Source organism: Hylobates moloch, unplaced genomic scaffold (assembly GCF_009828535.3).
Source record: "Hylobates moloch isolate HMO894 unplaced genomic scaffold, HMol_V3 SCAFFOLD_22, whole genome shotgun sequence".
In the NCBI taxonomy this organism is placed as follows: domain Eukaryota; kingdom Metazoa; phylum Chordata; class Mammalia; order Primates; family Hylobatidae; genus Hylobates; species Hylobates moloch.
In genome coordinates this window covers 16,115,021-16,132,903 of record NW_026652297.1, presented here as the reverse complement: position 1 = coordinate 16,132,903, position 17,883 = coordinate 16,115,021, and the positions used below count along the sequence as shown (strand labels likewise).

The 17,883-nt window shown below is 45.7% G+C and overlaps 1 pseudogene; it reads left to right on the top strand.

The window, feature by feature from the left end:
* Positions 1 to 11,772: 11,772 nt before the first annotated feature.
* Positions 11,773 to 17,554, top strand: LOC116462077 (high mobility group protein B3-like; annotated as a pseudogene).
* Positions 17,555 to 17,883: the final 329 nt, after the last annotated feature.

Sequence of the window (17,883 nt, the reverse complement as noted above, 5' to 3'; positions counted from 1 at the left end):
TCAACCTCTATCAAAATCAGGATATAAAACATCCCACCATTGTTGTATCCATCTCTGGGCAGTAGTCATAGAACCTACCTCTGGGAGATGTTAATTATTTCTCTAATTCTGTCATAGTGCTACCCAATTACTTCATAACCTAAGACCAAATTTTACAGGTAACTACCAATGGCAATCCTCACGTGAAATAAAAATGGGAGGAAGAATGGAGGAATACACACACACACAAACACACAAGCACAGCTGCTACAGTCCTCGTTTCTGTAGCTGATCATGAGGCTGTAGTTGATATGTACTACTTCTTTCTTCTTTGACCTATTCCATGTTCTCAGATGGCTGGGGTTCTTGACCTGATGGACTGACCCAAACCTTTGTGCCTAGATGGTCTGAGTCCTCAGTGGCACTGACATGTTTTTGGTTGTTGAAATTTTTCATTAACTTTTACCATCTTATGCTTCCATATAATAAGATGCATTTATCCTTCAGAAAAACGAAGATGCACACAACCTCCATCAAAATCAGGGTAGGAAACATCCTACCTTTCTGGTATCCATCTCTGGGCAGTAGTCATAGGACATGGACATAGATATACCAAGAAGCACCCTAGGACATCCTCTGAGTTCCAGGCATAGTGCCCCTCACCATGTGTAGCAATAACCCAGTTTCCCCTTGGTAATCAGGATCAGTCATCCTAGCCTGTAGAGTAACCCCTTTTTCTGCCTGCTGGCTCGGTAGCACAGGATCCCTAAATGGCCACATGGCAGTCCCATCTTCCATTCTAATGGAATCAGTGTTTGTGTCTCCTGGTAGGGTGCCCTCCCTTTGGGGACTAAGACCTCCAAACCAGCAGGGCTCTAAGTTGGGATGGGAAGCAACATTGCTGATGGATTATTGGCTGTAATGGGATGTAATGAGATGTAATGGATGTAATGAGAGGAGTCACTCATATTTCTGCCCTTGATTCCCAGACTTCAGTATCTTGGCTATGGAGAAAGCAGCATCATATACTTGTTGTTGAGTCAAAGCCTATGCTGGGTGTTTTCTCCCAACTGGAGCTGTAACTGGGTTTTCAGCAGGACCTTCCACTATTTTATCTGGCCTGCTGCTTCTGGGTGATGGGGCATGTGGTAAGACCAGTGAATCCCATGGGCACAAAGCCTTTGCTATACTTCTTTTGTTGTCAAATAAGTTCTTGCTATACCTGGTGATATAGTTTGGATATTTGTCCCCACCAAATCTCATGTTGTAATGTAATACCCAATGTTGGAGGAGGGACCTGGTGGGAGGTGATTGCATCATGCGGGTGGATTTCTCATCAACGGGCTAGCACCATCCCCCTGGTGTTGTCCTCACAATAGTGAATGATTTCTAGCAAGATCAGGTTGTTTAAAAGTGTGTGGCACTCTCACCCTCTCCCTCTCTTGTTTCTGCTCTCTCCATATGAGACACCTGCTCCCCCTTCCCCTTCTGCCATTATTGGAAGCTTCCCGAGGTCCCCCTAGAAGCTGAGCAGATGCCAGCACCATGCTTCCTGTAAAGCATGCAGAACCATGAGCCAATTAAACCTCTTTCTGTATAAATTACCTAGCCTCAGATGTTTCTTTCTAGCAACATAAGAATGGCCAAATAACCTGGGTTCTTAAGAAGATGAATAGAAAAGCTGGAGGGTGGGGTGGAAATCATGAGGTTGTGTCCCATTCCTGCAAGAAAAAGCCTGTGTCCCTTGATCCTAAATTCAAGGCCCTTTCTCTCCCAGAAAAGCCATCCTTTCCAGCCCTGGCCACTTTCCCTGTACTAATTAACCTCACTTCTGCCTGTGGACACCTCTGCTCTCAGGACTACTGTCTCCTGGGCCTCACTGCCGCTACCTCTGCCTCTGTGTGAAGCCCCTTCCCAGGTGTGTCTGGGCCCCTCTCCTCTCAGCCTGCATCCAGGAAGCCGTTTCCTCTTCCCAGACAGTGGACGTCTCCCTGGCAAGTCTCTGCAGCTCTGAACTGTCCTGACCTTCAGGGTCCAGTTCTTGGGAGGCTCAGGACTGCCACTGAATTGGGGTTATCCCTGGGAGCCCAAATATCTGGTCATCTCCAGAAGGCCACTCACTCTGGGGCAAGGATGGAGCTGGCAGTAAGTCAACTGTGATGTAGGGTGTCACTTCTGGCTCTGTCCCATCTGCCTGGCTGGGGTTTGCCCCTATGGAGGGTGTTCTGTGTTGCCTGGTGGAAGAGGGATGTCCATAAGCCAGGCGCAGAGCAGCATCGGGGCTCCCCCCAGGCAAGTGTGTTGGGTGTCAGATTACAGCCACAACAGATGGCATTGGCTCAGCTCCATGGGACCCCCAGCCTACAGTGCAAGTCACCTAATCCCTAGTCTGCCATGCAAAGCAAAGGTGGAGCAGAGGGCAAGGGTGGGCAGTGCAGGGCACTATTCAAGGGTGCACCCATCAGGTGTGGGCGAGAGGTGTGTTCCCCGAGGAAGCTGCCTCATGCTAAGCACTCTCATGGGGACAGCCTCTTCACACTATGCAGGGAGCTGCTGACAGGGCCCTAGACACCAGAGACCCTGCTGAGGATACTGATCCACGGGAAAAGGCGTCAGTCAGGTTCATTGGCAGAAACATAAGCCATATGGAAGAAAAATGGGCTTGAAAGAAAAATGTAGAGCCAACTCACTTCTGAAATGGAGAGCAAGGACTATCCAGCATGGGGAAAAAAGCAAGGGAATACACTCAGTTCTGTCTTCTGTCCAGTGCAGTAGAGTGATAAAGAGAGAATGACAGGAAAGGGAAGAGGAGGCAAGAGCTACCTGCAGGGACATGGGGACAGCTTGAGGGAGGCCACCCAGCGTGCCTCTGGCCTGGTACCCGCTCCCCTCTCTGTTGCGTCTTCCTTCCCCATACAATCCCCCTTTGCCCTTGCCTCAATGTTCATCTTTGTCCCCACTGTGGTCAGGCCTCTCTGCCCCCGGTTTAGCCCACCCCAGTTCCACTATGCCCCAGTGTGACAAAGGTCCATATGAACTAGCTGGACTTTGGGCACTGTAGACAGACATAAGGGAAAGATGGAACTCAGTGCACAAGTCCTCTGGCTCAGGGCCACGATCACAGAGGAGATCATGTTTTAGCATCTCAGAGTTACAAGAGATTTCAGGCATCACCTAGTTGAAGCCTTCATTTTACAGATGAGAAGGCTGGAGCTCAAGGGCTCAGGGACTGCCCCAGATCCTTAGGTCCTGATGGCACACTCTTCCTTACCACTGCAGAGCATTGGGATCTGTCTGGGGGCAGCTGTAACAGTGGGTATCGTCTGCCCTTGCTTCTCAGTGTGTCCTTGAACTGCTCTCTCTGTGGGGAAAGATGGCAGAGAGTCCTGGGTTCAAATCTGATCTCTGACAGTTACTTGCTGAGTGACCTTGAGGAAGTCACTTGCCGTCTCGGAGCCCAAACCTCCTCACTCTAAAAAAGAGAACTTACCTTTACAATAGTTTGGTAAAGACCAGAAGAAATAATGTTCATGGATAAGGCAGATGACATGGAGGGAAGACGTGGAAGAAGATACTTCTCAAAAAAAGTTATCATGATTTTATTTATCTATTCACTGAATGAATGTTGACTAAACTCTAAACTGCTGTGTGCTAGGCTCAGTAGTACATTAGACCTACAGAAGTATCATTGTAAATTTACATTCCATTGGAGCAGACAGTTAGCAAGTAAATGAGTAGATGCATATATAATCTGACACTCAGAGGTGAAAAACATATGGAAAATGGGAGAAAGAGAGGGAGAGAGATTGTAGGAAAGTGCCTGGTAAATTACCGGGCCCCATGTAATTGATTCCTCTTGTTGTATGTTGCCTGGCACTTAGTAGGTGCTCAAAAAATGCTAATTTCTTTCTCTTCTTGCCTATATTTCTTATTTCCATCTACCCTAGGTAACTCAATGCCCATTGCTACTCCCAGGCTTCCCACATCGCCTCTGAGGGCCTCACGGTTCCACCCGGCAATCCACTCTGCTATGCTGCATGCCTTCTCACGCTGTCTCTTGCAGATCCTGGGCCTAGCACTGAGCACTCAGGGATAGTAGGCCCTCTGCCATAGTAAGAAGTTTAGTAATGGTGGGAGGGATGGCAAGGAAGCCGATGCACACCGGGCAGCCCTGAGACATTCCTTTTGGTGTGAGGGCAGGTGCTTCCTTCCTGGGGCCTTGCACATTCCCTGCCCTCTAGGGAGAGAGGCAGCTTTCAGTTAAAATGGAAAGATTTTCTGAAAACACCACACCAGCGATCAAGGATCAATCCTTTCTTCCAAATTTATTTGCAATAATGAAATATAACATCATGAATTTGTTTTCCCACCAGAGAGTATAAAAAATTTCCCAGATACAAAGAAACCTCTGTGTGTGTGTGTGTGTGTGTGTGTGTATGTGTGTGTGTATTTTAAAGACAAGGAAAGAAAATTTAAGCTGTACATCTTTTTTTTTTTTTTTTTTTTTTGAGAAAGAGTTTCACTCTTGTTGCCCAGGCTGGAGTGCAATGGCATGATCTCGGCTCACTGCAACCTCCATCTCCCAGGTTCAAGAGATTCTCCTGCCTCAGCCTCCCAAGTAGCTGAGATTACAGGCATACACCACCACGCCCAGCTAATTTTTGTATTTTTAGTACAGACGGTGTTTCACCATATTGGTCAGGCTAGTCTCAAACTCCCAGCCTCAGGTGATCTGTCCACCTTGCCCTCCCAAAGTGCTGGGCTTACAGACGTGAGCCACCACACCTGGCTCATCATATTGTATAAATATGTGCTCTGTCCCATTTTACTCGCTTGCTTAAGTATGGATAGCTCTCAGTGTGAGTTGCTTGTCTAGTCTGTTCAGAGTTCAGGTTAAAGCCAGGTGCAGTGGCTCACGCCTATAATCCCAGCACTTTGGGAGGATGAGGTGGACGGATCGTTTGAGCCCAGGAGTTTGAGACCAGCCTGGGCTACATAGTGAGGCCCCAACGCTACAAAAAATAATAAAAAATTTAGCGAGGCATGGTGGCACGTGCCTGTAGTCCCCGTTGCTCAGGAGGCTGAGGTGGGAGGATCATCTGAGCCTGGGAGGTCAAGGCTACAGTGAGCCATGATAGTGCCACTGCACTCCAGCCTGGGTGACAGAGTGAAACCCTGTCCCAAAAACAAACAAACAATAGTTCAAGTTAAGGAATGTCCTTGATTAGCTCCTGCTTGGGGTTTCAGAGGAATAGCTTACTTTGTCTGAGAAGAGCCTAAAGCAGCCTTCCTTTATGGCAAAGCCTCCCTTTTACCTTTTTCTTCTTTCTGGGGCCCCCTCTAAGCTCTCTCTGAGGCAGGCCCTTACAACTCATCTCTGAGCAAGGCTGGGTGCTGGCACTGGAGACTACATAGGGGTGATAAGACAGAGACTCCTCCCTCAGTAAGTTCACAGGGAGACCTCCTACCTTGGAAACAGAAGGCCTTCTTTCAGATCCAGCTCACACTTTTACCGACAATGTGACCTAGGCCTCAGTTTACCCATTTGTGAAAGGAGGGGGCTGGCCTACACTAGCCTTCCCCCAGGTATCAGTCATATACAGCAGTCCCATATGATGCTCCAGGGACCATACTTTGGTCAGCAGGTTCGCAAGTCACTGACGCCTGTGGGAGCACCTGGGAAGCCCACAGGTTGCACTGCACCCAGGTCAAAGCTGGGGCTGCCCACTCTAGCTGGAACACAGAGCCCTTTACTGCCGAGTGCCTGCAGACAGCCTTCTGGGAAAAGCCAGCTGTGGATTTCTAAAGGACTTTCCCAGGCAAAGATGCCTGGGATAAGAGAAAAACAGGATGGTGAGGGATGGAGTACCCTCTCTGACCTGAGACCTGTGGTCGCGTCCCTGCCTCCACTGAGCTGCTCCAGCTGCATCAGGCCTGACTTCGCAGGCTGGTGGTTAAGTGGGTAGACGGGTCTGGATGCACAGCCACTGCCGGTCATCCACAGCGATGAGCAAGCGGAGTTTCACTGTGGCTGCCTCTGACACCGTGCTTCATCCCAACCTTTCTCACAGCCTCCCTCAGTGTTTCCAAGATTCCCCGGGGTGAGTGAGACTCATGGTGAAGCTCAGACTCTACCATGGAGGGCAGGCCTGCCTCACCTGGGGGCCTCCCTGAAGGGGTCACAAGGAGGTCTGAGGGCAAACACATCTCCTTGGCTGGCTCCTAGAAATGAAAGAGGGGCAGGATGATCAGAGGAGTAGAGTTAGACTTCCTGGTGCCTCCCTGTCTTCCCTCAAGAAAGAGGTGACAAATGAAGCATTCTTGGGGAAGGAGAGAAAGTCCACAGTGACTGAGGTCTGAGGGCAGGGCTGAGACAGTGGTGGTGGAGATGGCGACCTCAGCCCTCCACACGTGCAGTGTCAGGGCCTCGGAGCCCAGCTCGCAGGCTGCAGGAGACAGTGGGAGGTCCGGCTGGAGTGGAGTCTGAGTCATCTGGGACCGCGGGGTCCAACGGAGTCACGCCTGTGAGTGATGAGCACCTTGACTGAGGCCAACGTCACGGACGTGTCTGGGAAGTGAGTCAGGGACCCACAGAGTAGGAGTCGCAACATTCTTGGGAACAACTTCCTCTGACTGTCCTGCTGTGATGTTTTCTCCCCTAAGTGGCCTCAAAGGGATGCTGGCTTTGCCATTGACATTTCTACAGCAAAATGAGCTAGTGAGCACCGGAGTTCAAAGGACATGGCGCAACTTTCAAACCAAATTCTGGTGGGATTTCAGAGGCTGATTACCCTCCCTTCCCTCCCTTCCCTCCCTCCCTCCTTTCCAGCATGTCGATACTCACCTTTCAAATATTTATTGAGCAGCCACTCCATGCCAGGTGCTGTGGACTGGCGTCATGGTGATGGACAAGACACATGCCTGTGCCTTCCTTCCAGTCCCTGTCTTCACACACCCTGTAGTCTCAGGCAGGGGGACACTAAACAATCACACAAATAATTTCCTGCAATTTGCTGTGAATGATGAATGGATAGTTCAGGGGGCTCTGAATGTATCTAACGGGGGTCCTGGCAGGACCTGGAGGGCCAGGGAGGACTTCCCTGAGGAAAGTCCCCATAAGAAGTGCTGGACACGGTGGTTCACGCCTGTAATCCCAGCACTTTGGGAGGCTGAGGTGGGTGGATTACCTGAGGTCAGGAGTTCAAGACCAGCCTGACTAACATGGTGAAATCCCATCTCTACTAAAAATACAAAAAATTAGCCAGGTATGGTGGTGCATGCCTGTAATCCCAGCTACTCAGGAGGCTGAGGCAGGAGAATCGCTTGAACCTGGGCAATGGAAGTTGCAGTGAGCCAAAATCGCACCATTAGACTCCAGCCTGGGCAACAAGAGTGAAAATTCATCTCTAAATAAATAAATAAATAAAGTCCATGTAAGAGGAGATTGAGAGGGTAGAAAGTTCACCAAGGAGGAGTATTTCAAGCAGAAGAAGCAGAAGAGGCTGAGAGCTCTGGGACATTGACAGACAGCGTGGTTGGTGTGGTCCAGGAGAGGTGAGTAAAGCCAGAGGCAGGATTCAGGTCAGGCAGGGCCTGGGAAGCCACTGTGAGGATTCAGAGCTTTCCCCTGAGAGCAATTCTTAGGAAAGGGAGGGTGGAGAACTGGGTCCCCCGAGCTCCAGCAGGGAAGTTATGAGTTTCTGCTTGTGGAGCATTTGGGCTCTGATCCCCCAAATATCAGCCACAGCCCACACAGTGAAAGCTGGCGATGCAGGGGAGGCTCAGGACCAGCAAGTCCCACGGTGGACCTGGGTGGTGACAGTGGGCAGGTGCTTCAGTTTCCCTTACTGTAAAGTGGGTAGAATCAGCCTTGGATCAGTGTGTTGAGAGTCTCTGAGGATGGACAAAGTAGTAGCTGGAGGAAAGCCTTGTGCCCTTTTAATGGCTAGCATGGCTCAGAAGGAGACTGCTGACTGCCTCCCTCCAAGCCAGCAAACCCTGGGATTACAGAAACACAGCAGCCCCTCCAGCATGAGGTGGCAACTTACCCAAGGAAACAGAAATATCCCAAGGAATTCAGCAAAGAGCCTGCAGATAATTTTATGTAGTAGAAGGAGCCTGGGCTTTGGAGCCAGAAAGACTTGAATTTGTACCCTGGATCTGTCACTAGCTGTGTGACCTTGAATAAATCACTCTCTGAGCCTCATTTCCTCATCAATAACAAGAGGACAATTGCAACAAGCTGTGCTTATTCAGTTGTTTTAAGGGCTAGAGATGGCATTTATAAAATGTTCAGCACAACGTGGGGCAATAATAGCTCCTCAATATTTGGTAGAAGTAGGTAAACATTCAAACCATTAGAGAGGTGGGTTTTCACCTGTGCTCAGAACAAGGTGAACGCTGTCTGCCACCATTGCCCTTTAATAGTCTTTTATCCATTTTCCTTCACTGCTAGGAAGTCCTGCCTCATGTCTAATCTGCATGCGTCTCTTCACATGGCAGCTGGAACCTACCTGGTCTTGATCTGCCCTAACAAGTGGAGCCTGACAACACCTGTGCATCACCAAAGAAAGGTGCCAAGCCCTGGTCACCCAGAGGGCCTCTCCCACTAGTTTCTACAGAGAGGCTCACAGAAGACATGGAATGTTGGTCGTACTGAAAAAGCAGGCAAGCTGGGGGAATACAATCATGTCAGGAATGCAGGCGCAGACATCACCTTCTCTCATCACTGTCCACGGTCTGCACATCAAGACCTATCACTTTAGACACAAACCTTCCCAGGACCAGGACAGGAGAGATGAACTCTAAGGTAAGCAAGGGTCCAGGATGAGAATATGGGGTTTCTGGGTCCGTGAACACACACACACATACATACACGAATGTGGACACAAATAAGAGCACATAACTATGTAAAATACACAGAGAAAGATTTTTAAGGGGACCCCACACCCAGAGATCACCAGCCACTTGAGGAGATGGTGAGGTTGTTTAACTTTTTTATACCTCAGGTCTCTTGTCTGTAAGACAGGAATGATAATAACACAGGAATGTCGTAACGATTACATGTTAGGTACTTGGACAGTACCTAGCCCAGCGTGGGCTCCCGTTTTTGCTACTATGATTATTATTACAGCCGGACACTCTCTCAGGACACAGAAATCTAGAGATACAGATGCAAACACAAATACACCCAGACCCAGCACAATCAGATTCACAGGCACACACATACCCTGAATCTGACCACAGATACAGGTGTTCATCAAAGAGAAGCTGCATCGGCCGGGCGTGGTGGCTCACGCTTGTAATCCCAGCACTTTGGGAGGCCGAGGCGGGCGGATCACGAGGTCAGGAGATCGAGACCACGGTGAAACCCTGTCTCTACTAAAAATACAAAAAATTAGCCGGGCGTGGTGGCGGGCGCCTGTAGTCCCAGCTACTTGGAGAGGCTGAGGCAGGAGAATGGCGTGAACCCGGGAGGCGGAGCTTGCAGTGAGCCAAGATCGCGCCACTGCACTCCAGCCTGGGCGACAGAGCGAGACTCCGTCTCAAAAAAAAAAAAAAAAAAAAAAAAAGAGAAGCTGCATCAAGCACCCTGCTGGTGGACAGTGTGGCAGAGCTCACATAGTTTGGTCTTGGTCCAATTAGGCCTGGTTCATTTCAGCCAGACTGCAGCAAAGAAAGTAAAATTGCTCTGCAAATTCAAATGAAAAGATTTTTGAGATGCCACATGGAGAGATGCCAGGGAGAGAGGTAGAGGACCGAGCCGAAGTTCAAAGCCTGTTTTTTAAGGGGTCAGATAGTCACTTTTAAGCTGCTTAATGGCCGGACCTGTGAGGTAGCCAGGCCCCACACCACCTAATACACCTTCAGTGAAAAGTGTACTGCCCTGAGTGCCTGCCATGCAAGAGTCTAGAGATGGTCAAAGAGAGGAGACTGTGTTCCAAATATGAGCTAATGCACCATCAGCCATGCTCAGAGTCAAGAGGCAAGAGATGCGGAATTCAGTGGAATCAGGAAAGTAGAGCAAGCACCAGAAAGCAAAGGGCCTTGAAGCACTCCAGGATTGCCATGAAATGGGGATGTCTGGAGGATGCAGAACTATCCTCTGACATCCAACTTTACAACCCAACTTCTGGGTTATAAAAAGAGCAGAAACATGAGCACATATGTTCAGCCCTTTCTAAAGCATTATGTCCACTTGCTAAGGGAGGCTGGAGGGCGAGTCAAGGATGGTGTGGATTTGGCCAGCGAGGGCTTTGTGGAAAGTGGGTGTGGGTTAGAAAAAAATGTAGTGTTTGCATCTGGTCAACCTGAAAGTGATGAGGGTTATACCTTGGGGGTGGCCCTCTAGGAGATTTCTCTGCAATTCATCAAGAGATTTTCTGTGATCCCACGCCAATTCTATTTAAGAGGAGACTGTGAGTGACACTCAGAGAATGAGTAGCTATCATCTTTCCTTCCAGGATGAAGCTGCCGCATAACTCTGTGATTAACACACACTGACTCTGGACGTCAGGGGAGATTAAAGGAGGAATCAGACGCTTTTGAAGAGAAGGTGGCCATCTGGAAGGTGCAGGTGCAAGGTGGTGGAGGCTGAAAGGTGGCAGATGGCTTGGTTCTGTGAAGGCGAATTAGGGAACACACAAGATGACAGATGGGCAGGTGTTGGGTCATTGTGAAAGGGATTTGCCCAAGTGAAACAAAGATTTTTTTTTTTCTATTTAAATTTGGGTCAAGCACAAGGATTTCATCACTATTTATTAACTGGCTTTCAAACTTTGCCTACAAACAAAGTAGAAATCTCTTTATAGCAGATTAATTTGGGAAACAACTCAAGCAATAAAAAGAAGAGAGAGGAGAGGCAAGGTTGACCTACCATCCCTTATTTGCAATTCTAAAATGTAAAACAGTTCTGAAAATTAAATTTAAAAAAACGGATTTGACAGCATAACCTGACTTCAACTGACCTCTTTGTCATCTTTATTCCATGTAGTGTGAACATTTGATGCAGAAATGTTGATGCATTTGACTATTGAGTACTGCCCAGACCCCACTAGGGTTTTACGTAATGTGGGTAATATGCTCTATATTACCTTTCTAAAGTCCAAAAAGTTTAAGATTTTGAAACACACCTGGTCCCCGGGGTTTGTTCACAGATCCCACTTACCTCCAAGGACAACTGAGAATGTATGCTCAGCAGGCTGCCCGGTGCTGGCCTCAGCATGGGATGCTCAGGTGTGAGCAAGTGGAAAAGGCTTTGAAGAAAGGATACAGCTCTTTGTATGGGTACATTTGCCAGGGAGGGGAGCAGTGTGTAAATGCTCCACTAGGCTGGGGGATGTGAAATTGACAAAGAGGAAGAGAAGCCCTTAGGAAAGGCATCCTCCTGAGTGAAATGGTAATTCACTTCGAGATGGTGCTAATAATTAAAACTTTTTTATGGCATTTTAAGAAACATCAATTAGCCTACATGTGAAGCTACTCACAACTCCTTGTAACATACATTTCAGAAATGTTGCTGTCCCTTGATCTGCCTTTCTTATCTTCATCAGGTGGGTCCCCCATCCCTAGCCCTGCTTATGGCCTCCTCAGGAGGGCCAGCCAGGAGGATGGCTGAGGTGGGAGGTCAGGGAGCCAGGAGGATCACTATAAATAGAGTCCACCTTTTCCATTCTTCTCACTGAGCCACTTCTGAGCTTTCCAAAACAACTGCAGCAGCAGCAGCAGCTGCCACTTCAACAGCCACAGAAGTGTTGGTGTCACCAGGACACAGCCTCAGGTAAGAGAAGGGGCATGGCTGCAGAGGGGCAAAGTCTGAGGGGCTGTGTTGGTGCTGAGCTTCAGGGCAGCCTTATGAGAAAGTAAATAAATAAATACCCACAGAGGTCTCATAATAAAAGAGAAAATGTAACAATTTCTTGGAAATTTTTTTTAAAAACAGATCTTCATTCTAAAAGGAAACGTCTCACATGGATCTTATGCAGAGAAGCCTGAGTGACTTGCAATTTTAACAATGGTTTTGTCATAGATGTAAAGGTAATTTTTTTGATGATATTTTTGTTAATAGAAGAGCTTAATAGAAGACCTTAAATGCGGTTCTGGACCAGTGATGCTGAGAGGGTCACCATTTCTACACATTCTCTATGACAGAGGATGCAGGAGCAGAACATGCTAGGGCCTCCTCCTACACAGGGCTCATGAAGAGATGCTGATGAGGAGAGACTTCTAGGTAGGAGAGGATAAGGTTCTGGGTTGGGAACCTGGAGCCCTCAGGGAACCAGGACAAATGGGAGGAGTCTCCATAGCCACCTTCTGTCTGATTGCATCAAAGGAAGACTGCTACCAGTGATGGATGAGCTGGGGTGGGAAGTAGAGCTCTTCATCGCTGGAGGTGTTTAAGCAGAGGCTGGTAACTCCTTGACAGATACACTGAAGAAAGTTTTCATGAATCAGCTGGGGGATTAAAATATTACATTGGTGCAAAAGTTATTTTCATCAGGAAAGACAGGAGGGAGTGTTTCCAAATCTCGGGGTGGAGGTGGGCAACAAATTACTACTGTCTTTGCCGCCACTGATATGCCCCTCCCGAAATTTCAGACAGAGCGTCAGTGCAGCTGGTGGTCAAGCATCAGGTCCCTTAGGCTACTGGGGAAGAGGAGTTGAAGACCTCTGGGCTGATGCTCTCACCTGGGGTACTTGGAGCAACAAGTAATACTTGGATAACTGTAATGGACTAGAGAAATACTCATTGAGAGCTTCTTAAGAATATTTTAGCCCAGAAAGACAAGGTGAGCTCACATTTGACAAAAGGCAAGCTTTCCAGGGGTTGGCTGTTTTTCCCCATGCAAGCAGGACCCCACACCCACTGCATCCCTCTTGCCTTGCTGCTTCTGGTTTGTAGGTGATGGAATGCAAAAGATGTGGTTTCAGCAAGTATTTAACAGATGTAGAACTACCTAGATAATGTGTATCTCCCGTTACCTGCCTCCATGTCTCTGTCCAGTGGAATTTTCTGCCAAGAGATTGTTGTCCAGTTTGGTCTCTGTGAGCCACATGTGGCTATTGGGCAATTGTAATGTAGCATGAACACATAAATACATTTTAAACTTCATTTAATTTTCATTAATTTAAATTTAAATAGCCACTTGTAGCTAATAGCTATTGTATTGGACAGTGCAGTGCTGGAACATTCATTCTTTGATAGCGGAGATTGCATTTTTAAAAAGTCTTTGTATCTCTGGCTCCTTGTATAATGCCCATGAGTAGATATTTGATAAATAAACAATGAAAGAAGATGAGGATGTTCTAGGAGGTTTTTGGAGGGGGCATGGTTGAAATCTGAAGGCAAAAGGGCTGTTTTTACTAGATTAATGAAGACTTCAAATCACTAGAGTGTTGGCTAGTTTGTCTGCAGTTTTGTTCTCCTCAATGATCTAGGACTTTCCTGCCATTTTAACCATAGCTTGATGCGTTTTGATAAATGTGCACAAATGTAGGTATAGAATATCACCATCAAGATACAGGACATTTTCATACCATAAAAAGTTCGCTTGTGTCCAGGGTTGGTTTCATGGGTATGCACAACCTGTGCAGTCACACAAGGACATGTGCTCAGAAAGGCCCCATGCTTGATTTACTGCTCTGCTGTTCCTGCCTTGAAATTCTTAATAATTTTTTTTTAACAAGGGGCCCTGCATGTTCATTTTGCATTGTGCCCTGCAAATTATGTGGCTGGTACCGCCTGTATCCCTTTGCAGTCGATCCCTTCCCACCACACCAGCCTCAGGCAAGCACTGATCTGCTTTTGTCACTATAGGTTAAATTTGTCTTTTTAGAATTTTAATTTATTTTTAAAGACAGGGTCTTGCTCTGTCATCCAGACTGGAGTGCAGTGGTGCAATCATGGCTCACTGCAGTCTTGAACTCCTGGGCTCACGTGATCCTCCTGCCTCAGCCTCCTGGGTAGCTGGGACTACAGCATGTGCCCCCACGTCTGGCTAATTTAAGGGTTTTTTTTTTTGTTTTTTTTTTTTGTAGAGATAGGGTCTCATTTTGTTGCTCAGGCTGGTCTTGAACTCCTTGTCTTGAACATTCCTCCTTCCTTGGCCTCCCGTTGTGTTGGGATTACAGGTGTGAACCACCACCGGCCTTTGTCTTTATCAGAGTTTCATGTAAATGGAGTCATAAAGTATGTAATTCTTTGTGTCTGGTTTCTTTTACTCATAACATTGCTCTTGAGAGTCGTCCATTTTTGTGGTTAGCAATAGTTTGCTCCTTTTTTATTGCTCAGTAGTATTCTATTATGTGGATACACCATGATGAGTTTATTCATTCATTTGTGATGGATAGTTGGGTTGTTTACATTAGTTGTCTGTTATAAATTAAGCTGTTACAAGCTTTTGTTTATAAGTCTTTGTGTGGACAATGTTTTCATTTCTCTTGCGCAAATACCTGGGGATGGAATTGCTGACGGTAGGATAACATATTTTCAACTTTTCAGAAGCTGCCAAATTATTTTCCAAGGTTTTTGTACCACTTAATATTCCTACCAGCAATGCATGAGAGTTCCAGTTGCTTTACATTTTTGTCAGCACATTGTATTGTCAGTCTTAAAGTTTAGCCATTCTAGTGGCTAAGCTGTGTATTTTATTATGGTCTTACTTTGTGTTTTCCTGTGACTGAAGATTTCAGGCATCATTTTATGTATCTTCTTTTGTGAGGTCTGGTCAAATCTTTTGCCGTTATTTGTTTGTTTTCTTATTATTGAGTTCTTTATTTTGGATACAAGTTCTCTGTTAGATTGTGTGTGTGTGTGTGTGTGTGTGTGTGTATTAATATGATAAATTTTCTTCCATTCTGTGGCTTGACTTGTCTTTATTTATTTATTTATTTAATTATTATCATTTTTTGAGACAGGGTCTCCCTCTGTCACCCAGCCTGGAGTGCAGTGGCACAATCACAGCTCACTGCAGCCTTGACCTCCTGATCTCGAGTGATCCTCCTACCTTGGCATCCTGAGTAGCTGGGACCACAGGTGTGTGCCACCACACCTGGATAATTTATTCTTATTTTTTTGTAGAGATGGAGTGTCACTATGTTTCCCAGGCTGGTCTTGCATGCCTGGGCTTAAGTGTTCCCCCCATCCCAGCCTGCTAACATGCTGGGATTGAAGGCGTGAGTCACTGCTTCTGGTCAGCCTTGTCATTTTTTTAATGACATCTTTCAAAAATAGATGTATTTTTAACTTTTATGAAATTCAATTTAATGTTTTGTATTTTATGGTTTGTGCCTTTTGATGTCCTATCTAAGAAATTTTGCCTACCCTAAGGTCACAAAAATGTACTCTTAAGTTTTTCTTTTAGAAGTTTTATAGTTTGTTTTTTATCTTTAGGTCTATGATCTATTTTGAGTTTTTATGTATGGTATGAGATAAGAGTAAAGTTTCACTTTTTTCCCATACATATATTCAATTATTCTAGCACCATTAGAAAAACTTCCCTTCCTCTGTGGAATTACCTTTGCTTTTTCATTAAAAAATAATTGATCACATATGTTTGGCTCCATTTCTGGACTCTGTTTCATCGATTTGTATGTCTATCTTTATGTTAATGCCACCTTGTCTTTTTTTTTTTTTTTTTTGAGACGGAGTCTCGCTCTGTCGCCCAGGCTGGAGTGCAGTGGCGCAATCTCGGCTCACTGCAAGCTCCGCCTCCTGGGTTCACGCCATTCTCCTGCCTCAGCCTCTCCTAGTAGCTGGGACTACAGGCGCCCGCCACCACGCCCGGCTAATTTTTTTGTATTTTTAGTAGAGACGGGGTTTCACCGTGGTCTCGATCTCCTGACCTCGTGATCCGCCCGCCTCGGCCTCCCAAAGTGCTGGGATTACAAGCGTGTGCCACCGCGCCCGGCCGCACCTTGTCTTAATAACTACAGAATTATAATAAGTCTTGAAATCAGACAGGGCAAGTATCCCAAATTTGTTGTTTATAAAAATTGTTTTAACCATTCTAGGTGTTTTGCAGCTTTATATAAATTTTAGACTCAACTTGTCAAGATTGCATTACATCTATAGATCAATCTGGGGAGAACTGATTTTTGACAATATGGTCTTCCAATTCACGTCTATTTATTTAGATCTTTAATTTTTCTCAGCAATGTTTTGTAGTTTTCAGTGCACAAGCATTGTACCTTTTTTTCGTTAAGTTATCCCTAAATATATAATTTTTTAATGGTATTGAGAATGGTATAAAATTTCTTTTCCATTGTTTTTGACATTATGTAGAAATACATTTGATTTTTGTATATTGAGCTAGTATTCTATGATCTTAAACTTCTTATTTCTAGTGGCATTTTTGTAGACTCAGGATTTTCTATGTACACAGTCATGTCACATGAGAAAAAGATAGTTTTACTTCTTATTTTCAAATCTACATGACACTTATTTCTTTTCTCTTTCACTGGCTAGAATCTCCTGTATAATGTTGGCTAGAATCTCCTGTATAATGTTGGTTAGAATTGGTAAGAACAGGTATTCTTGCTTTGTCCATGATTTTAGATTAGAACTCATTCCATCTTTTACCATTGAGTATAAAGCTAGTTTAGGTTTGTCACAGATGCCATTCATCAGTTGAGAAAATTCTCTGCTCCTAGTTTGTTGAGAGTTTTTACAGTGAATAGATGTGGAATTTTGTCAAATGGTTTTGTTTGCATTTTTCATTTGTTTTTTATCTCTTGAGATGATCATGTACTTGTTCTCTTTTATTCTGTTAACATGGTGAGTTGTGTTGACGAAGTTTTAAATGTTGAATAACCTTTGCATTCCTGGGATAAACTCTATTTGTTTACAATATGTTATTCCTTCTAAAAATCTCAAGGCGACTCTCGTGGAGGCAGCTAACTTGAGGCTGGGGAGTGCTGAGCTGCGTGTCATGCCCTGTGCTTGCCCAGACTAGTGAACAATACAGTCAGGGTGGCTAAAGGTGACCCCAAGAAACCAAAGGGCAAAATGTCTGCTTATGCCTTCTTTGTGCAGATGTGCAGAGAAGAACATAAGAAGAAAATCCCAGAGGTCCCTGTCAATTTTGCAGAGTTTTCCAGGAAGTGCCCTGAGAAGCAGAAGATAACGTCTGGGAAAGAGAAGTCTAAATTTGATGAAATGGCAAAGGCGGATAAAGTATGTTATGATCGGGAAATGAAAGATTACGGATCAGCTAAGGGAGGCATTAGGATCCTTTTTCTTGCCTCCCTTAGTTGGTCTCTAATCCTTCGTTTGGATCCCACCATCTGGTTTCTTCCTGCTCTGTTCCGAATTCTGCCCCAATATCAAATCCACAAACCCTGGTATCTCTATTGGAAATGTCTCAAAAAGGCTGGGTGAGATGTGGATTAACATGTAACAGTGAAAAACCGCCTTACATCACCAATGAGGCAAAGCTGAAGAAGTAGGAGAAAGATGTTGCTGACTAAAAGAAGGTTTGATGGTCCGAAGGGTCCTGCTAAAGTTGCCTGGAAAAAGGTGGAAGAGGAAGACAAAGATGACGAGTAGGAAGAAGAGGATGAGAAGAATGAATTTTAAAAACTGTTTATCTGTCTCCTTGTGAATACGCTAGAGTAGGTGAGCACCTTAATTAATACATCAAGTGTCTGTTGCCCTCATTAGGTTTAATTACAAAATTTGATCACGATCAGATTGTAGTCTCTCAAAGTGCTCTAGAAATTGTCAGTGGTTTACGTGAAATGGCCATCGGTGTCCAGAGCACCCTGAAGCTTATCAAAATTGTACATATTTCCAAACATTTTTAAAATGAAAAAATAATCTTGTATTCTCCTCACTCTGCGCACTTTGCTGTTGGTGTGACAAGGCATTTAAAGACGTTTCTCCTCCGCCCCTTTTTTTTAACTTGT